General features: G+C 37.2%; 1 long non-coding RNA gene across 1 annotated transcript; it reads left to right on the top strand.

The window, feature by feature from the left end:
• The first annotated feature begins 977 nt into the window (after positions 1-977).
• LOC113628783 (uncharacterized) lies at positions 978-10894 on the top strand. The gene is made up of 3 exons (XR_003436244.1): positions 978-1173; positions 7668-7673; positions 10881-10894. It is a non-coding gene; the product is annotated as an uncharacterized LOC113628783 (long non-coding RNA).
• Positions 10895-21883: the final 10989 nt, after the last annotated feature.

Here is a 21883-nt window from a genome sequence, read left to right on the forward strand (position 1 = left end):
ATTACTCAAATTTGTACTCTTGGTTTCCTATTTTCAGTTCTCTCCAGAAAGTACAATTATTCTTAGCAGTGAAAAACATAAGTCTCACAGGATACATGCAAGTCTTCACTTTGATTTACAAGCTTCAGTGTTAATTAAACTAATGCCAACTATGCTAACAGTCTGGAAATCCTTTGACAAATACCCATGTAAATGACAGATCTGGCACATGTACAAATAGATGGAGGCTTGCCTGATTTTCAAAAGGTATTTTACAGACTTGGCCATATAATTCTTAATCTATAACTGCTCATTTTATCCTGCAAAATGTTGTCAGTAAAATCCTGGAGAGTAACTGCTCCAGAGTACAAACTGAGAAAATGTGTGTTTGTTCCTGTGTGTGTCACTCACTAAAGATGTGATTAGGTCTATTCTAACAATCTATATTTTTATTTTAATTTTATTATATGGATGTATTTTTAAACTAATAGATTTAAATAAGAGCATAAAATAATAAAGTTAATGTATTTATTAATGAACCCTTGAAACCAAGAGTTGGTTCTTAGAAATATCAACAAAATTGACAAAATTCTGTCAATTTTCTTAGTTAGATTGACTAAAAAACAAAAAAGAGAAAGCTCAAATAACTAAAATCAGAAATGAAAGAGAAGAATTACTAATAATTTGACAGAAATAAAAAGGATTATTAGAGAGTACTGTGAACAATTGTATGTCAACAAATTGGATAACCTAAATGAAATGGACAAAATGGAAATATAAAAATTCATCCTAAAATTCATATGGAAATTCAAAATACCCCAAATAACCAAAACAATCTTGAAAAACAAAAACAAAGCTGGAAGTCTCACATTTCAAAACTAACTGCAAAGCTACTGTAATCGAAACAGTATGGTACTGGCACAATGGCAGACATAGACCAATGGAATAGAATAAAGAGTCCAGAAGTAAATCCTCACATATACAGTCAAATGGTTTTCAACAAGGGTGCCAAGACTTTTCAATGGGGAAAGGACAGTCTTTTCAAAAAATGGTTTTGGGAAAACTGGATAATCACGTGCAAAAAAATTAAGTTGGACCCTTACTTTACAAAGTATACAAAAAGTAATTCAAAACAGATCAAAGACCTAAGCATAAGAGTTAAAACTATAAAACTCTTAGATGAAAACATAAAGTGTTGTGGCATTGGATTTGGCAGTAATTTCTTGGATATGACTCTAAAAGCACAAGATAGCAAGGAAAAATACATAAATGATTACAACAAAATTTAAAACTTCTGTGCATCGAAAGTCACAATCAACAGAGTGAAAAGGCAACCCACAAAATGGGAGAAAATACTTGCAAGTCATATATCTGATAAAGGGTTAATATCCAGAATAAAGAACTCCTACAACTCAATAACAAAAAATCAAACAACATGATTAAAAAATAGGCAAAGGACTTGAATAGACATTTTTCCAAAGAAGATATACAAATGTCCAATAAATTAAAGAAGTTTACCACTACTATTCACTAGGGAAATGTAATAAAAACTATGAGACGTGACATCATATCCATTAGGGTGGCCACTATAAAAAAAAAGATAATATCAAGTGTTAACAAGGTTGTAGCGAAACTGGAACCCTCATGTACTGTTGGTGGGTATGTAAAGTTTAGCTGCAGTAGAAAACAGTATGGTGTTTTTTTCAAAATACTAAAAATAGAATTACCATATGATCCAGCAATTTCACTTCTGAGTATATACCCAAAAGAACTGAAAGCAGGGATTCAAAGAGATGCTTGTTCGCAGCAGCATTATTCACAGTTACCAAACGGGGAAAGAAACCCAAGTATCCATGGACTGATGAATGAATGAACAAAATGTGATATATACATACAATGTAATATCATTCATCCTTAAAGAGGAAGGAAATTCTGACACATGCTACAACAGAGATGAACCTTAAGGACATTATACTAAGTGAAATAAAACAATCACAAAGGAACAAATATTGTATGATTCCCTTTATATGATGTACTTAGAGTAGTCAAATTTATAGAAACAGAAAGTAGAATGGTTTCCAGGGGCTGGTGGGAGGGGGAATGGGGAGAGTCACGAGTACAGTTTCTGTTCGGGATAATGAAAAAGTTCTAGAAATGGGATGTTGATAAGGGTTGCACAACAGTGTGAATGTACCTAATATAGCTATAGGCTTACAAATGGTAAGATGTTAACTTTCATAATTTTTATGTTATGTTTATTTTACCATAATTAATTTTTTTAAAGTTATGAACTTTAAGAAACTTAGCAACACAAATTAATGAGACAGCATGGTGTTATGGAAAGAACAAGGCCTTTTAAGCTAGAAAGACCTAATGACTGAAATGATTCTGCTACCTTCTAGTGTTGTTACTTCAGGGATATTGCCTTGTCACTTCGACGCTTGGATTTCTCATGTTATTCTATGACTACCTTGTAAGAGTATGATAGGGAGTAATTGGGATTATGTACTTATAGTCACTGATACAGCACCTGGCTCTTGATAGATGTACAGTAATGAGTATCCTTTTGTATTTGCCCCAGGTAACAGCATGGTGTAATTGACTACAAATAAGTCTCTATGATTTAAATGCAAGTATCAACGTAACTTATGTGAGCTAATACATTTTTTTACAGCATATTATGGTTTACACAGGGCTTTTATATGTTATTTTTATAACTCTCGAGGTAGGCATCATCTGTCTTATTTTACCAATGGATGGTTTGGAAGTGAAAGAGGTTATACAATTTACTTTAGATCACACATTGCCATGATTCAACAAGATATCTTCCTACTGCGATTTCAATTTCATTTACATTTTACAGCTAGGAAAGGTAAAAAAAATTCAAGCCCTGTGTGAAACCATACCTTGAGAAGAAAATTAATTTTTGAAAAGTAGGCTTGTCTGGCTGATTAGGGAACTCAAAAGTCAGGGATTATATCTTACTTTTTAGTCTTTTTTTTTTTACATCTTTATTGGAGTATAATTGCTTTACAATGGTGTGTTAGCTTCTGCTCCACAACAAAGTGAATCAGTCACACATATACATATGTTCCCATATCTCCTCCCTCTTGCGTCTCCCTCCCACCCTCCCTATCCCACCCCTCTAGGTGGTCACAAAGCACCAAGCTGATCTCCCCGTGCTATGCGGCTGCTTCCCACTAGCTATCTATTTTACGTTTGGTAGTGTATATATGTCCATGACACTCTCTTGCTTTGTCACAGCTTACCCTTCAACTCTGAGCCCATAGTTTAAATCCTTGGATACATTAGGCACTCAATAAACATTTGTTCAGTTGAAATGGTAAAAACTATCCATCTGAAATACTGTGTTTGAGGCTTGTTTCTTTATGCATACTGTTCATATCATTTATGTAGCAATTTAAATTTTTTATTTTCTATCCTGTGTTTTCATAAAAATTCATGAAAGTGCTAAAATTTAACGTTGATAAATTGTATCTAGAATTGAACAAACATACTTGCCTGGTATAATTGCCGTAAGTGGAGAAGCTTTGACAATGTGGTATAATGAAAAGAAATTTTGGATAGTAATCAGGAGAACTGGTTTTTCATTCTGTGTTCCAGGATTAGCTCTGTTCCTATCCAGCTATCCTTGAGCATAACATTTAAATGCTTCCTGCCTGAGTTTCTACATTTGCCCAGTAGAAATGATAATATTTATTCTGCCTATGTTGTAAGCATGATTTTTCCAAATCATGAGATGCAGTATAACGTAGTGGTTCAAGTCACTTACTACTTACTAGCTTTGTGATCATAGGCAAACCTCTTTACATCGCTGTCTATAAACAGAGATAATAGTGTCTGCCTTCTAGTTTACTATGAGGAGTGAATGAGTTACTATTTATACAGCATGTAAAACAGTCCTTGACATATGGCAAGTACCCTGTAAGTGTTCTCTAAATAAAATTTTATGTGCATGTGTGTGTGTGTTTGTGTGTGTGCACTTTAAAAATATAAACATATATTTGTAACATCAAGGTCAACTAGTATTTTTCTCCAAAAATGCTGCTCTGGTTCAGTATATGCATTCCAAGTACTTGAGTCAGTTTCCTCATTTGAAAAATTGGATTAAATTATCTTTTATTTAATTTGTGTTTCTGACCATTAAATACTCTCCTGTCTCCCCTGCCCAATAAGATAGAGATAAATATAGAAATCTAGTATGAAGCTAGAAAAGATATACTCTTTTTTCCCCATAAAAAATGAAAAATTTTAAGTAGGAAAGAAAGAAGACAATAAGCAGACTATGGAAGCCAGCTGATTTATAGAGTGTTGGTTGTTCAGTCCAAGATTTAAAGGTGCATGGAATTCTCACATTGGAGTCTGCAGAGAGTTGAAGAAAGAGGAAAGAATCCATAAAAACCACAGCCAATAAAAGACCTTCCCATTCCTTTAACCATACCCAACCTGACTCCAGACACAGGCTGCCTTGAACTGGGGAAGTACTATAGCACAGAAGAGGAAGGAGGGGTCTATCTTGAGCGGAACACAGCTGCATAGCTAACAATGGACTTCCACCATTAGCAGATACTGTGACCAGTACATGGAGGTAGCACTGGGTAGGATTCCTGAGTGGCTTGGGTCTAAAGATTGGCCTCAAATAAAGAAGGCTTGGGATTTATTTATTTATTTAATACTGAGGTATGATTTACTTATAGTAAAATGTTCACTTTAGTGAGTTCAGACCAATTCATATTAATTTTGATGAATCTCAAATTGTTTTGTGGTAGGTATTACTTTTTTTTTTTTAAGATCGAGCTAAGCTGGAAGGAAAATCTTGCACACCATAAAATTAGTCCAAATTTTCAAGTATATTCTAACATTCTGATGAATATTCATAGAAAACATTTGACTTTCAGTATTTTAATCAGCTATTTGATAATTTCAAGTAGGAAAACCCAAATAAAGGTTTTCACTCACTCCGCAAAAGTTTACAAAGTCAAAACCAAATGAAGAGTGTAATAAGTTATATTAGTTGGACAACAGAAGCCCACTGTGATGGAATAATGGGCTAGGTGGTGAAGCAGCTAAAGGAGGGAAGAGAAATGGTCTCTGTTCTAAATAGATATTTGACTTAGTTTCTAACATTGCCATTAAAAATTTACTTATTTAATCATTGTAGTCTTTGGTCTCCTTGTGATTAGATGATACTGGAGAGAGGAAGGCATAACTAGTCAAGCATGAAACTGTGGTACGAGACATACATAGTATGTGCTGGTTAATTGCTTATACTCACATCATGTATTATTATGACATAGCTTCTGCTTCTGAACTTGTTACATACTGAGCTGCTCAGTAATCAAAGAAGAAAACAGGTGCTGGTTCAAAACGCTGACCCAAGCAAAGCTAACTTTTCTGTTTTTCCATCTGAAGCCATTATTTATAATTCTGTCCTATTTCAATGTAAAGAAGTCCGTAGACACCTGAAACATGAGTAAAGTTCAAATAGGGTCAAATTCCAGAGGGCAAAGCATTATTTTTCCTTCTAACCCTGTTACATGTGGTCACACATGCTTATGCCAACCCACACAGTAGAGAATAAGGGCTGCAATTTTCATTATGATCACTAATTCCTCAGAAGTTCATTTAGAGGGCTGTTGGCCTTTTAGAGTCATGAATTAAGCAGAATAACAGAAGGTAGCATGTCAAAAGACCATAAGCAGCCCCCAGGCTATATTTTCAGTACCAGTTCTGCATAATGTTTCCAGTTGGTATGCAATCATGCATGAACTCAAAAGAACAAAAAGCTATAACTTTTGTTTTTTACTATAATCAAAATTGTACCTACAGTTTCAAAGTACTTACACCTTTGAAAATGGCATTTTAAGGACCAAACATTTTCAGTATTTAGAAATAAAGCTTGTGAATGTAAGTGTAAGACTTTACTGCTGATCTATATTCATACCCACGATGGATTATGTAAATACTGTAAAACTATCCAAACATCTAAACTTCAGATGTGATTCCTAATTCCTCATACCATATGCACTCAACTGTTTCGATTTCTTTTAAGAAAGGAACCATGACAATCATTAGAAAAAACTATATATTTCTGAATAAACACAAGATTCCTTAACATTGATACTTTCCTACAGCTTCAGAAAACACCTGCAGTAGAAGGCTATATGGTTAATCCGAGGCTGCGGGGGTGGGAAAGGGGAGACCTTGGTTCTTTGAAGGTTGTCTGAATAATCTTAACGAAATAGAGATTGACATCACCTGCCGAGGCTACAGAATGCTGACACAGGGTAAGAGACTGTAGGAAGAAGAGCTTTGGTATAATATCTGAGTGTAATAAGAGAAGGTAAGTAATTAAATAAATATCCTGTTCTAAACAATGTCAAGAATGCTGCTCTGACTGAAAGCAACACATTTGTGGCAGCAGTGTTAGCCATAGCATGTCTCTTTGTTTCTCTTGTGTTCAGCATCCTGAGAATTAAAAAGGGAGTAGAAAAGTGCTAACATTTATGGAGCAGCTGCCATATGTCAGACACTGTAGAAGGTATACACAAACTCATTATGATTAATCTCTGCAACATCTCTTGTGATCAGTAAATTATAGTCACCATTATATGAGGGAATCAACTGGGGATAATGGCAGTACTTGACTAAATCATAGGGGAGGTATAATCCTGGTCTAAATAATCCCCCAAATTCTCCATTTTAAACCACTTTGGCTACAGTATTGGGAATTTTCCAGAGAGATGCAGAGAAAGACCAAGGACGTGGCAGATTCTAGCGTGTGTTTGGATGAAATAATACATAGGCTATCAGTGCTGGCAGAGTAGAGAAACTAGTGAATCCAATAGCAGATTTACAGCTTGATATAAAATGGAGGGAGGCAAGAGGTTGGAGGACTAAGTGAATTCATGGAGAACAAATGGAAATACGGAAGTTGAAGGAGGGCGTAATAGTCAAGAGGCAAAGCCACGTAAGTTATAAAATGATCCAAAGTCTGACATCGGATTTGGGTTGCTGAAGAAAAACAGATGTAAATTATTTAAAATAAATAGAGGTGGTGAAGTACTTACCCCATGTGACTCATTAGGGACATAGCCTGAAAAAGATTTGGGTCGTTTACATAGTTCAGTGCTGTATGCCATAAAAATGGTCAGTGTCTCAGAATCCGTTATGTTCATTAAAATAGAATTGTGCACATACCTTGGTATCTATTATCTTGTGGAATAATAACAATAAGTTACATTCTCACCACTAATTCAGGATGACTTGATTTTGTTTCCAAGTTCGTAAAAAGATGAGTTTTGATTTTTGTTGGTTCAATATTTTGAAAACTGTAATGATGTAAAGTTTAATGTAGCAAAGCTATAGTTCCAGTACAAAGGTTATATTTTACTCACAGATAACTTCAGTTTGCAGAGTCAAGGATTATGTGAATGAGATAAATTTTATATGAGTAACTATTTTTTTTCATTTTCAATAAATTTATACAACTTGTTTTTCTTCTATAAAATATCAATCACATTGAAAAGATTTTGGAAATATGCTTTAGGAGACAATATTCACAAAAATAGATCTTGAGGCATCTCACTTGCCTTATAATTCAAGGTTATATTTCATTTTCTTAGTGCTCAAGTTAATCTTGTCAATTAAAAAAAATACAACACTAGGAAATAGTTTTACTTTAAACTATATTTCCCTTTAGCTGTTCATGTTAACATTGAAGAGTGACGTTTACTTACATTTTTTAATATATCATACAAAGCCAGTTATACTTAGGTGTAATTATCAGAGAAATTAATTCTTCCTGCCAGTAAGGGATCAAGTATACTTGTTTTTCACATATGAAATATGAAAAATTTATAGAATAGATTACTATTAAATGAAGAAATCTAGTTATCATCAAACTTTCATCTGTTTTGTCCTAAGTTATATACTTTTTCTTCCATTATTTATTGTGAAATTACCTTAAAACAAAACAAGATAAGACAATCAACCAAAATTTAAAAAAATAATGGCAGAGCCTCTCCTTGGCTCTTTCTTCTTCTCTATTCCATCTCGCCTTCACAGTTCTTTTGCTTTCAGAGGTGGCCAAAATACTATGGCTATTTATGCCAAAGGACATAAGTCTGTGATACTATGGATCCTGCCAAGTTTTAAGTTTTTTCTTGGACAATGTAACTTACATTGAAGGAAATGGACTCTTCTAATTCATGGTTCTTAGAAAAGCATACTTTTTCTTTCATGAAATGCCCTATTATCTTTCAGTTCAGCAAACTTAAATCAACTATCCTTCTATAGTGATCTCAGTCTTAGAGGGCTAGCTTACTATGTAATGCATAGTTTGGTTCTTAGATAATAAATAATAAAACTCTTCATACAGTTGCATTCGATAATCAGTGTATAGCTAGAAGCGTTGAATGTTTCCCATTAAATTAATCTTTCAGTTTGGTCTGTTCAAGAATGTTCTGCTGGCCTTGCACTTTGTATATTAACGTTCCAGGGCTCATGCTCACTATAAACATGCTTGGGACCTTGTTCCTTTTGCATACCGTGAATGTGTATGCACATTTTTGGAGACAGGAGATGATGGTGATGTTTGATTGCATTTAAGAAAAATCAATCAGGTCAGACTGGGAGGTCATAATGACCAACATGGTTGATACACTTAGTGTTTACTAAATATTTGCTGAGACTTTGTTATCATTGTTTCAAGTATTAAGACAGCTTTCTGGACCACATCCCAGTGACAGTGGGTTCCTGCACATTCACAATTCTGGGAGGAGGCTCTTCATATCACTGTTCCAGAAATCCATAAATCCATCCTGCCACAGAGAGAATGTTGTTGTAAAACCATCTGCAGCACATTGCTGCTCTTTTAGTGCAGCACTAGCACCCAGAGAAGAATAATTCCTGAACTACCTTTGTATGTTATCTAACATTTCAATTCTGTACACATTCAAAGGAATGACTTTTAAAAAGACAACTTCATTTCCTATTAAGATTTAAAATTTTTGTAAAACAGTCAAATCCAGTCAGTGTGCTGATCAAATAAATCAATTTTTCCTTTATGGTGAGGGACCCTGAATTTCCAAGTCATATTTTAATTGTGGGCTTAAATTTGAGAATAGTCATTTTAAAGTTGGCCTAGACACCTTCAACGTGGCAGAGGAGTAAGATGTGGAAATCACCTTCCTTCCCACACATATATCAGAAATACATCTATCTACATGTGGAACAATTCCTACAGAACACCTACTGAACGCTGGCAGAAGACCTCACATGTCCCCAAAGGCAAGAAACTCCCCATGTACCTGGGTAGGGCAAAAGAAAAAAGAAAAAACAGAGACAAAAGAATAGGGACAGGATCTGCACCTCTGGGAGGGAGCTGTGAAGGAGGAAAGGTTTCCACACACTAGAAGCCCCTTCGCGGGTGGAGACTGCAGGTGACGGAGGGGGGAGTTTCGGAGCCATGGAGGAGAGCGCAGCAACAGGGATGCGGAGGGCAAAGCGGAGAGATTCCCGCACAGAGGGTGGGTGCTGACCAGCACTCACTAGCCCGAGAGGCTTGTCTGCTCACCCGCCGGGGTGGGCAGGGGCTGAGAGCTGAGGCTTGGGCTTTGGTTGGATGCCAGGGAGAGGACTGGGGTTGGCGGCGTGAACACAGCCTGAAGGGGACTAGTGCACCACAGCTAGCCGGGAAGGAGTCTGGGAAAAAGTCTGGAACTACCTAAGAGGCAAGAGACCATTGTTTCGGGGTTTGCGAGGAGAGGGGATTAAGAGTGCTGCTTAAAGGAGCTCCAGAGATGGGCATGAGCCGCGGCTATCAGCACAGACCCCAGAGGCAGGCATGAGATGCTAAGGCTGCTGCTGCCACCACCAAGAAGCCTGTGTGCAAGCACAGGTCACTCCACACCTACCCTCCTGGGAGCCTGTGCAGCCTGCCACTGCCAGGGTACCGTGATCCAGGGACAACTTCCCCGGGAGAACACATGGCGCACCTCAGGCTGGTGCAACGTCCTGCCGGCCTCTGCCGCCACAGGGTCGCCCTGCATCCGTACCCCTCCCTCCCCCCGACCGGAGTGAGCCAGAGCCCCCTAATCAGCTGCTCCTTTAACCCCATCCTGTCTGAGTGAAGAACAGACGCCCTCAGGTGACCTACACGCAGGGGCAGTTCCAAATCCAAAGCTGAACCCCGGGAGCTGTGTGAACAAAGAAGAGAAAGGGAAATCTCTCCCAGCAGCCTCAGGAGCAGCGGACTAAATCTCCACAATCAACTTGATGTACCCTGCATCTGTGGAATACCTGAATAGACAACGAATCATCCCAAAATCGAGGCGGTGGACTTCGGGAGCAACTGTAGACTTGGGGTTTGCTTTTTGCATCTAATTTGTTTCTGGTTTTATGTTTATCTTAGTTTAGTAATTAAAGTTTATTATCACTAGTAGATTTGTTTACTGATTTGGTTGCTGTCTTCCTTTTTATATATATATATATTTTCCTTTTTCTCATTCTGTGAATGTGTATGTGTATGCTTCTTTGTGGGATTTTGTCTGTATAGCTTTGCTTTTGCCATTTGTCCTAGGTTTCTGACTGTCCGTTTTTATTTTGTTTGTTTTTAGTATAGTTTGTAGCGCTTGTTATCATTGGTGGATTTGTTTTTTGGTTTGGTTGCTCTCTTCTTTCTTTCTCTCTTTTTTAAATTACTTTTTAATTTTTTTATTTAAAATTTTTTTTTAAGTTTTCTATTTTAATAATTTTATTTCATTTTTTCTTTCTTTCTGCCTTTTTTTCCCTCCCTTTTCCTCAGAGCTGTGTGGCTGATAGGCTCTTGGTGTTCCGGCTGGGTGTTAGGCCTGAGCCTCTGTGGTGGGAGAGCTGAGTTCAGGACATTGGTCTACCAGAGACCTCTGGGCCCCATATAATATCAAACGGTGAAAGATCTCCCAGAGATCTCCATCTCAACGCTAAGACCTAGCTCCACTCAACGACCAGCAAGCTCCAGTGCTGGACACCCTATGCCAAACAACTAGCAAGACAGGAACACAACCCCACCCATTAGCAGAGAGGCAGCCTAAAATTATACTAAGGTCACAGACAACCCAAAACACACCACCGGACACAGTCCTGCCCACCAGAAAGACAAGATCAAACCTCATCCACCAGAACACAGGCACCAGTCCCCTACACCAGGAAGCCTATACAACCCAGTGAACCAACCTTACCCACTGGGGGCAGACACCAAAAACAATGGGATCTACAAACCTGCAGCCTGTGAAAAGGAGACCCCAAACACAGTAAGTTAAGAAAAATGAGACAACAGAGCAACACACAGCAGATGAAGGAGCAAGGCAAAAACCCACCAGACCTAACAAATGAAGAGGAAATAGGCAGTCTACCTGAAAAAGAATTCAGAGTACTAATAGTAAAGATGATCCAAAATCTTGGAAATACAATGGAGAAAATACAAGAAATGTTTACAAGGACCTAGAAGAACTAAAGAGCAAACAAACAATGATGAACAACACAATAAATTAAAAATTCTCTAGAAGGGATCAATAGCAGAATAACTGAGGCAGAAAAATGGACAAGTGATCAGAAGACAAAATAGTGGAAATAACTACTGAAGAGCAGAATAAAGAAAAAAAAATGAAAAGAATTGAGGACAGTCTTAAAGACCTCTGGGACAACTTTGAACGCACCAACATTCGAATTATAGGGGTCCCAGAAGAAGAAGAGAAAAAGAAAGGGACTGAGAAAATATTTGAAGAGATTAAAGTTGAAAACTTCCCTAATATGATAAAGGAAATAGTTAATCAAGTCCAGGAAGCACAGAGAGCCCCATACAGGATAAATCGAAGGAGAAACACACCAAGACACATATTAATCAAACTATCAAAAATTAAATACAAAGAACAAATATTAAAAGCAGCAAGGGAAAAACAACAAATAACACATAAGGGAATCCCCATCAGGTTAACAGCTGATCTTTCAGCAGAAACTCTGCAAGCCAGAATGGAGTGGCAGGACATACTTAAAGTGATGAAAGAGAAAAACCTACAACCAAGATTACTCTACCCAGTAAGGATCTCATTCAGATTTGACGGAGAAATTAAAAGCTTTACAGACAAGCAAAAGCTAAGAGAATTCAGCACCACCAAACCAGCTTTACAACAAATGCTAAAGGAACTTCTCTAGGCAGGAAATACAAGAGAAGGAAAAGACCTACAATAATAAACCCAAAACAATTAAGAAAATGGTAATAGGAACATATATATTGATAATTAGCTTAAATGTAAATGGATTAAATGCTCCAACCAAAAGACATAGACTGGTTGAATGGATACAAAAACAACACCTGTATATGTGCTGTCTGCAAGAGACCAACTTCAGACCTAGGGACACATACAGACTGAAAGTGAGGGGATGGAAAAAGATATTCCATGCAAATGGAAATCAAAAGAAAGCTGGAATAGCAATTCTCATATCAGACAAAATGGACTTTAAAATAAAGACTATTACAAGAGACAAAGAAGGACACTACATAATGATCAAGGGATCGATCCAAGATGAGATAGCAATTGTAAATATTTATGCACCCAACATAGGAGCACCTCAATACATAAGGCAAATGCTAACAGCCATAAAAGGGGAAATCGACAGTAACAAAATCGTAGTAGGGGACTTTAACACCCCGCTTTCACCAATGAACAGATCCAAAATGAAAATAAATAAGGAAACAGAAGCTTTAAATGATACATTAAACAAGATGGACTTAATTGATATTTATAGGACACTCCATCCAAAAACAACAGAATACACATTCTTCTCAAGTGCTCATGGAACATTCCCAGGATAGATCGTATCTTGGGTCACAAATCAAGCCTTGGTAAATTTAAGAAAATTGAAATCGTATCAAGTATCTTTTCTGACCACAACGCTATGAGACTAGATATCAATTACAGGAAAAAATCTGTAAGAAATACAAACACATGGAGGCTAAACAACACACTACTTAATAATGAAGAGATGACTGAAGAAATCAAAGAGGAAATCAAAAAATACCTAGAAACAAATGACAATGAAAACACAATGACCCAAAACCTATGGGATGCAGCAGAAGCAGTTCTAAGAGGGAAGTTTATATCTATACAAGCCTACCTCAAGAAACTAGAAACATCTCAAATAAACAACCAAGCCTTACACCTAAAGCAATTTGAGAAAGAAGAACAAAAGAACCCTTAAGTTAGCAGAAGGAAAGAAATATTACAAGATCAGATCAGAAATACATGAAAATGCAATGAAGGAAACGATAGCAAAGATCAGTAAAACTAAAAGCTGGTTCTTTGAGAAGATAAACAAAATTGATAATCCATTAGCCAGACTTATCAAGAAAAAAAGGGAGAATCTCAAATCAATAGAATTAGAAATAAAAAAGGAGAAGTAACAACTGACACTGCAGAAATACAAAGGATCATGAGAGATTACCACAAGCAACTTTGTGCCAATAAAATGGACAACCTGGAAGAAATGGACAAATTGTTAGAAATGCACAGCCTTCTGAGACTGTGCAGGAAGAAATATGAACAGACCAATCACAAGCAGTGAAATTGAAACTGTGATTAAAAATTTCCAACAAACAAAAGCCCAGGACCAGATGGCTACACAGGTGAATTCTATCAAACATTTAGAGAAGAGCTAACACCTATCCTTCTGAAACTCTTCCAGAATATAGCAGACAGAGGAACACTCCCCAACTCATTCTACAAGGCCACCATCACTCTGATACCAAAACCAGACAAAGGTGTCACAAAGAAAGAAAACTACAGGCCAATATCACTGATGAACATAGATGCAAAAACCCTCTACAAAATACTAGCAAACAGAATCCAACAGCATATTAAAAGGATCATACACCATGATCAAGTGGGGTTTATCCCAGGAATGCAAGGATTCTTCAGTATACGCAAATCAATCAATGTGATACACCATATTAACAAGTTGAAGGAGAAAAACCATATGATCATCTCAATGGATGCAGAAAAAGCTTTTGACAAAATTCAACACCCATTTATGATAAAAACCCTCCAGAAAGTAGGCATAGAGGGAACGTTCCTAAACATAATAAAGGCCATATATGACAGACCCACAGCCAACATCGTCCTCAGTGGTGAAAAACTGAAACCATTTCCACTAAGATCAGGAACAAGACAAGGATGTCCACTCTCACCACTGTTATTGAACATAGTTTTAGAAGTTTTAGCCACAGCAATCATAGAAGAAAAAGAAATAAAAGGAATCCAAATCGGAAAAGAAGTAGTAAAGCTGTCACTGTTTGCAGATGACAGGATACTATACATAAAGAATCCTAAAGATGCTACCAGAAACTACTAGAGCTATTCAATGAATTTGGTAAAGTAGCAGGCTACAAAATTAATGCACAGAAATCTCTTGCATTCCTATACACTAATGATGAAAAATCTGAAAGTGAAATTAAGCAAAGACTCCCATTTACCACTGCAACAAAAAGAATAAAATATCTAGGAATAAACCTACCTAAGGAGACAAAAGACCTGTATGCAGAAAATTATAAGACACTGATGAAAGAAATTAAAGATGATACAAATAGATGGAGAGATATACCATGTTCTTGGATTGGAAGAATCAACACTGAAAATGACTACTACCCAAAGCAATCTACAGATTCAATGCAATCCCTATCAAACTACCACTGGCATTTTTCACAGAAGTAGAACAAAAAATTTCACAATTTGTATGGAAACACAAAAGACCCCAAATACCAAAGCAGTCTTGAGAAAGAAAAACGGAGCTGGAGGAATCAGGCTCCCTGACTTCAGACTATACTACAAAGCTACAGTAATCAAGACAGTATGGTACTGGCACAAAAACAGAAATATAGATCAATGGAACAGGATAGAAAGCCCAGAGATAAACCCATGCACATATGGTCACCTTATCTTTGATAAAGGAGGCAGAAATACACAATGGAGAAAAGGCAGCCTCTTCAATAAGTGGTGCTGGGAAAACTGGGCAGCTACATGTAAAAGAATGAAATTAGAACACTCTCTAACAGCATACACATAAATAAGCTCAAAATGGATTCAAGACCTAAATGTAAGGCCAGCCACCATCAAACTCTTAAAGGAAAACATAGGCAGAACACTCTATGACATAAATTGCAGCAAGATCCTTTTTGACCCACCTCCTAGAGAAATGGAAATCAGAACAAAAATAAACAATGGGACCTAATGAGACTTAAAAGCTTTTGCACAGCAAAGGAGACCATAAACAAGAGAAAAAGACAACCCTCAGAATGGGAGAAGGTATTTGCAAATGAAGCAACTGACAAAGGATTAATCTCCAAAACATACAAGCAACTCACACAGCTCAATATCAAAAAAACAAACAACCCAATCCAAAAATGGGCAGACCTAAACAGACATTTCTCTAAAGAAGATATACAGATTGCCAACAAACACATGAAAGAATGCTCAACATCATTAATCATTAGAGAAATGCAAATCAAAAGTACAATGAGGTATCATCTCATAGCAGTCAGAATGGCCATCATCCAAAAATCTACAAACAATAAATGCTGGAGAGGGTGTGGAGCAAAGGGAACCCTCTTGCGCTGTTGGTGGGAATATAATTTGATACAGCCACTATGGAGAACAGTATGGAGGTTCCTTAAAAAACTAAAAATAGAACTACCATACAACCCAGCAATCCCACTACTGGGCATATACCCTGAGAAAACCATAATTTAAAAAGAGGTCATGTACCAGAATGTTCACTGCAGCTCTATTTACAATAGCCAGGACATGGAAGCAACCTAAGTGTCCATCAAGAGATGAATGGATAAAGAAGATGTGGCACATATATACAATGGAATATTACTCAGCCATAAGAAGGAACGGAACTGAGTTACTTGTAGTGAGGTTGACGAACCTAGAGACTGTCATATAGAGTGAAGTAAGTTAGAAAGAGAAAAACAAATACCGTATGGTAACACATATATATGGAATCTAAAAAAAAAAAAAGGAAAGACAATGGTCAGAAGAACCTAGGGGCAAGACGCGAATAAAGATGCAGACCTACCAGAGAATGGACTTGAGGATACGGGGAGGGGGAAGGGTAAGTTGGGACAAAGTGAGAGAGTGGCATGGACATATATACACTACCAAATGTAAAATAGATAGCTAGTGGGAAGCAGCCGCATAGCAGAGAGAGATCAGCTTAGTGTTTTGTGACCACCTAGAAGGGTGTGATAGGGAGGGTGGGAGGGAGGGAGATGCAAGAGGGAAGAGATATGGGGACATATGTATATGTATAACTGATTCACTTTGTTATAAAGCAGAAACTGACACAGCATTGTAAAGCAATTATACTGTAATAAAGATGTTAAAAAAAAGAAGAGAATAATAAAAGTCCTGTAATAATAGAATAATAACAAATAAATATATCACAAGTTTCTTTAAATTGATGCTAAGGTAATTGAAGTGTTTTCAGAATCTTGTGAAAATCCCTCAGAATTGTATGGTATTCAGTAACTTACAAAGGACTTTCACATGCAGATTTCTCATGTAATTTTTACACCAATGTTTTGAGGTGAGCAGAGTGAGAAATCATATTTACAAAGTATCTATGGAGATGCCAATAATGGTTCCTGATATTCCCATTTTACTTAAAAAAAGACCTTTATAAACATGACTTTTATTTGGTTTCCAAGTATATAAATGAGCTAATACCATCATACAAGTGTTTTGATTTCTTGTCTAGTGTGCTTCTCGGTTTCCAAGAGTGTCTATGTATACATTTTTTAGCTTCTATCATTGTTATAAAAGTAGAAAAATACCGCCTGGGCCACATGGAATATCAAACTTAGTTTCATCTCACTGAAATATGTCTGTACTTTAAAAACTGCAGTAAAAGAATCAACATTATATGAATTATGTTTATCTCTTTTCCATTGTTTCTACTATCAACTTTTTATTGTTATTCTGTGATAGGCAGAATAGTGGTCCCCCAAAGACATCCACATGTTAATCTCTGGAACCTGTGACTTGTTACCCTGCATGGCAGAGGGGACTTTCAGATGTAATTAAAGACCTCAAAGTAGGGAGATTATCCTGGATTATTTGGGTGGGCCCTGTGACATCAGAAGAGTGTTTAAGAGTATAGGAGGAGGTGGAAGACAGAGGCAGAGTGAGATTTGACTACCTGAGAATGGTCAGAGGGATGCAACATTGGTGGTTTTGAAGATGCAGGAAGGGGGCCAGAAGCCAAGGAATGTTGGTGTGCTTCTAGAAACCAGAAAATGCAAGGAAACAGACTTGTCCCTAGAACATCCGTAAGGAAATGCAACACCCCCGCCAGCTAACACATTGATTTTAGCCCAGTGAGATCGTTCCTGCACTTCTAGCTTATAAAATGGTAAGATAATGCATTTTTGTTGATTTGAGCCACCAAGTTTGTGATAATTAGTTATGGTAGCAATAGATACAAAGGTCATTCACATAAATCTAATTACATACAGGAATATGTAATACATACAGGAATAATTAGGTATAACTCTCTTGTACTCAATCTTACTTGTAAACAAAAGTGACTTTTTAGTTGTTGAGGGCTGTTTTACTGATTCCCATAATTCATTAATGATGTTTTTCTTGTTACCTCCCTCAGGAATCTGAAAGAATAGTATGTGATCTTGGACACGTATCGTAAATGCACAACCCATAAGGTAAAATGCTAAATACTTTTTTGATAATGTAAGGCTGACTGGATGAAATGTTTAACTGTGGGAGACACTCTGGAGAGTGGGCACCTCCACGTTAGAAGAAGCTTCTGTGAGTCATAACTTCTGGCAAATGTTTACCCACCGATAATGGAAAATATCCTCTTGGGGATCTTAAACTTGTTACCATGGATGTTGTTTGCTAACACTGACTGTTTCCCCCTAACTGCTTATAGAAACTCCATGCTGCCGTCCATCTGTTCCCTCAGCAGAGTACTTTTGGGCCAGCAGTTATTTCAGACATTTCTGTGATTTCAGATGTCTCTGCATATAACTGTACTTGATTTTGAGAATTTGTTGCACAGAGCTTCCAGGCAGGTAGAAACATACAGCTCCAACTTTTCTCCTTTGGGCAACAACATGAGAGAAACTGATAACATCCAAATTAGTAAAAAAAAAAAAAAATGTTATAAAGCCTGATTTCTCACACTTCTGTTTTGTAACACTCATCACACCATAGGTTTCTTATATAAAATTTATTCCTTATTATTAATTCCTCATTGATTTTAAAGGTGACTTTTTAATTGCTATATCCCAGTGGATAGGACGGTGTCTGGTACATGGTCAGCTCAAATCCTTTGTGTGTCTTGCAACAGGATCTAAGCTGTGACCCTTGACTTCATTTCCAGCAGGCTTCTTCTTTCTCAAATCATTTATGGAACTGTCTTGAGCAATACCAATGACTTTTTGGTGTTTCTAATGCACTGCATTTTCTGTTTTTGTCACTGCCATCCCCTCTCTCTGCAATACTACTATCACCCTACTGACCTTGCCAGAATGAACTCATAAAAGCTTTTGTAAAGAAAGCCACAGCTGTACCCCATTCCCCTCTGTCCCTCACCCCAGTTTCAGTTTAGTCCCATGAGTTCTCATCCCTCATGTGTAGTCTGATCTTCTGTCTGGCCATACTATATTTGAGGACAGGGATTATATTCTTTATCTATCTATCCACTTACCTACCTACCTACCTATCTAGTATTTCTACTTCCCTGCACAGTGCCTGGTGCCCAAAGGACATTCAATAAATATCTGCAAAATGATGATTAAACATTCTTAAAATTTTATATAAAGTTTGGTCTGCAGGAATTAACACATTGAGCTCTTGGAAGGCAGGGATCGGTCCTAAAATTAATTGTCCTCTTCTCATAGAACTTACAGTACTTTATGCATAGAAGTTACTAAACAGGGCTTCCCTGGTGGCACAGTGGTTGAGAGTCCGCCTGCCGATGCAGGGGACACAGGTTCGTGCCCTGGTCTGGGAAGATCCCGCATGCCGCGGAGCGGCTGGGCCCGTGAGCCATGGCCGCTGAGCCTGAGCGTCCGGAGCCTGTGCTCCGCAACGGGAGAGGCCACAACAGTGAGAGAGGCCCGCGTACCGCAAAAAAGAAAAAAAAAAAAAGTTACTAAACAAATAAACAAACATTAAATGTAAAGCAAAGAATAGTACAGCCATTAGGCCATAGGCTTCAGCGACAGAAATCTGAGTTCACATTCAGTCTTGGATGATGGATTGGAACCATAAATCCTCCACATAGTTCTCTCCATCCATGTCTTTCTTCCGTACAGGATTTTTTTTTTTTTATTTACTCCTACTTTGCTAATTATATTTTTCTATTTCATTTTTTTCATCATTTGTCTTGCTCTTCTTTCTCTTCCTCTGAGTATGTGTATAGATACATGTATGTTCCATGCATGTTTGGGAGTAAATATGGGTGGTTTGCTGACCACAAGACCCTTTGAGTGTAATTAAGAAAAGTTAGAAGCTGAGACTAACAATGAATTCAAATGGATTCCAACAATACAAACATAAATAAATTATACAAAACATAAGAACAGTTAAACAGACTGACACTAAAGTTGTTATAATTTGACTTTTTCTTCTTTCAAGACTTGAATATTCTTATCACTCTGTTTTATGCTTCGCCAATCTCCCCTTTTCCCCTCTGATTTTTCTCCCCTTTCCTCTTCCACAAGTCATCTTTTCAATGGTACTTCAGCTTGTTAAAACCAAATTTATTTTAGCTTTTAAATGGTGAGAGAAAAGAAGATTGTTCTTTGGAATGGAAATCAGGACAGGTGTAAGACGTTCACAAAATAAGTGCCCAGGTCCTCGGGCTCCCCTCCAGCACTGTGGGAGCTGCAGTCGTGAGTGTAGAGCTAATTCCTGTGATCCCGTCAGAGGCATGGGGTGAGGGAAGGGCAGAGAGGAAGGAGCTTTCAAGAGAAATATGATTGAGTTCTCCTCACTGTGTCCACATTCTTTTTTCCTATCATGTCATCACCCCTGTATTTTCATATTTCTGTTGACTGCTCTTTAAGATACACCAATCTCACTGTGCATTTATCCTCCATTTTCTCTTGTTACCTTGATGCCACTGGGGGGAGAAACTCCCTGCTGTTGATGGTTGCCACGGATAAATAAAATAAGCATTTCTCAATACATTTAAGGAACTGTTAGAAATCATAGGTTTCCAAGTAGTAAACGACTGGTTAATTCAACCAATGTGATGATGAAGAACACATTTTCAAGCAGAAAAACAAAGGACTCATTCTGTACTCTTTTTAATTACACTCCTCTCAGAGTACAAATCCCAATTTAGAATACCTTGGGGAATTCCTCTGAAAAGCGGAAAACCTTCCTTGGCTTTCTCTGAGATACTTTCAGCCCTTTCATAATAATTGATGTCATTTAATATTGCTTTAGTTTTAACTAATAAGATAGGATCAGCCACTTACACTGCTTCTTTTCTTAACAAGGGCCAGTACAATGTATATTCTTTACTGAAGCTGACTTTGCTTTTTAATGATAACTGAAATTTTAATAATTTTTGGATGGGTCATTTTGACTTGCAAACAATTTGAAGAGTCTGTCAAATGTATAGAATGCATGAAAGGACTTTATTTGCAAGCACCTGAGGAACGATAACATGGCTCCCTTCCCAATGAAAATCAAGTCAAATTTACTGACATTATAAAAATGCTAAATTATCTACTAAAAACAAGGAAACAGCTTTAAAGTCCACTAGCTGATGACACAGCATTACTTCAAAATAAAATAAATTTGTAATATGTCTTATTCTACTTGCCTTTAAATAGCAGGCTGGCATTTTCACCAAGCATTAGAAGACCGTGGGTAGTCATGACACTTAGTACTCCAGACCTTATTTTCTTTTTTATTTTCTTTTATTATTATTTTTTGCGGTATGTGGGCCTCTCACTGCTGTGGCCTCTCCCGTTGTGGAGCACAGGCTCCGGATGCACAGGCTCAGTGGCCATGGCTCACGGGTCCAGCCGCTCCGTGGCATGTGGGATCTTCCCGGACCGGGGCACGAACCTGTGTCCCCTGCATCGGCAGGCGGACTCTCAATCACTGCGCCACCAGGGAAGCCCCCTTATTTTCTTTTTTAAAAGAAAGTGTGTACACAGTCTAATGTGATTTAAGAAAGAAACCTATTCTTTGAATAGCATTCCTACAGTTAAACATATTTTATATAGTGCTCTATAACTGTGGAAAAACTCAACTGCGTAAATAACAAAAAAGTCTAAGTAAAGTGATATTATTTTTTACTGATATAGTTGGCAAGGATCAAAACCAAAATAAAATGTACACAAGAGAATGAGAAACGAGGGATCCTCATATACTGCTAGTGGGAGGGTAACTGTGTATAAAGTATCTAGAATACAATTTGTCAATATTTGTTAAATAATTTTAAAATGTTAACTCACTTTGTAAGTACAGTTCCACTTATAGGAAATAATTATAGGTGGACAGTTATGTCCATAGAAAAATATTCACTACAATGTTACATATGATAAAATTGGAAATAATCTAAATGTCCATTAACAGGTACATGACCAAATACATTTTGATAGTGACATTAAATAGAATCTATTAAAAACTGTTTTTAGAAAATACGGTAAATGGCATGGGGATATATTCATAATTTATAAAAGAGTATAATTACAATCTATGAAAAGGAACTACAAAGCAAAGACTTGTACTGATTCAAAATGGCACCCAGCTCAATTGGCTCTTGCCCCAGAATTAAGCCTGGAGAATTGTCTTCTAAG

The sequence above is a fragment of the Aethalodelphis obliquidens genome, unplaced genomic scaffold (genome assembly GCF_003676395.1).
Source record: "Aethalodelphis obliquidens isolate GAN/ISIS:26980383/991018 unplaced genomic scaffold, ASM367639v1 scaffold25, whole genome shotgun sequence".
In the NCBI taxonomy this organism is placed as follows: Eukaryota; Metazoa; Chordata; class Mammalia; order Artiodactyla; family Delphinidae; genus Aethalodelphis; species Aethalodelphis obliquidens.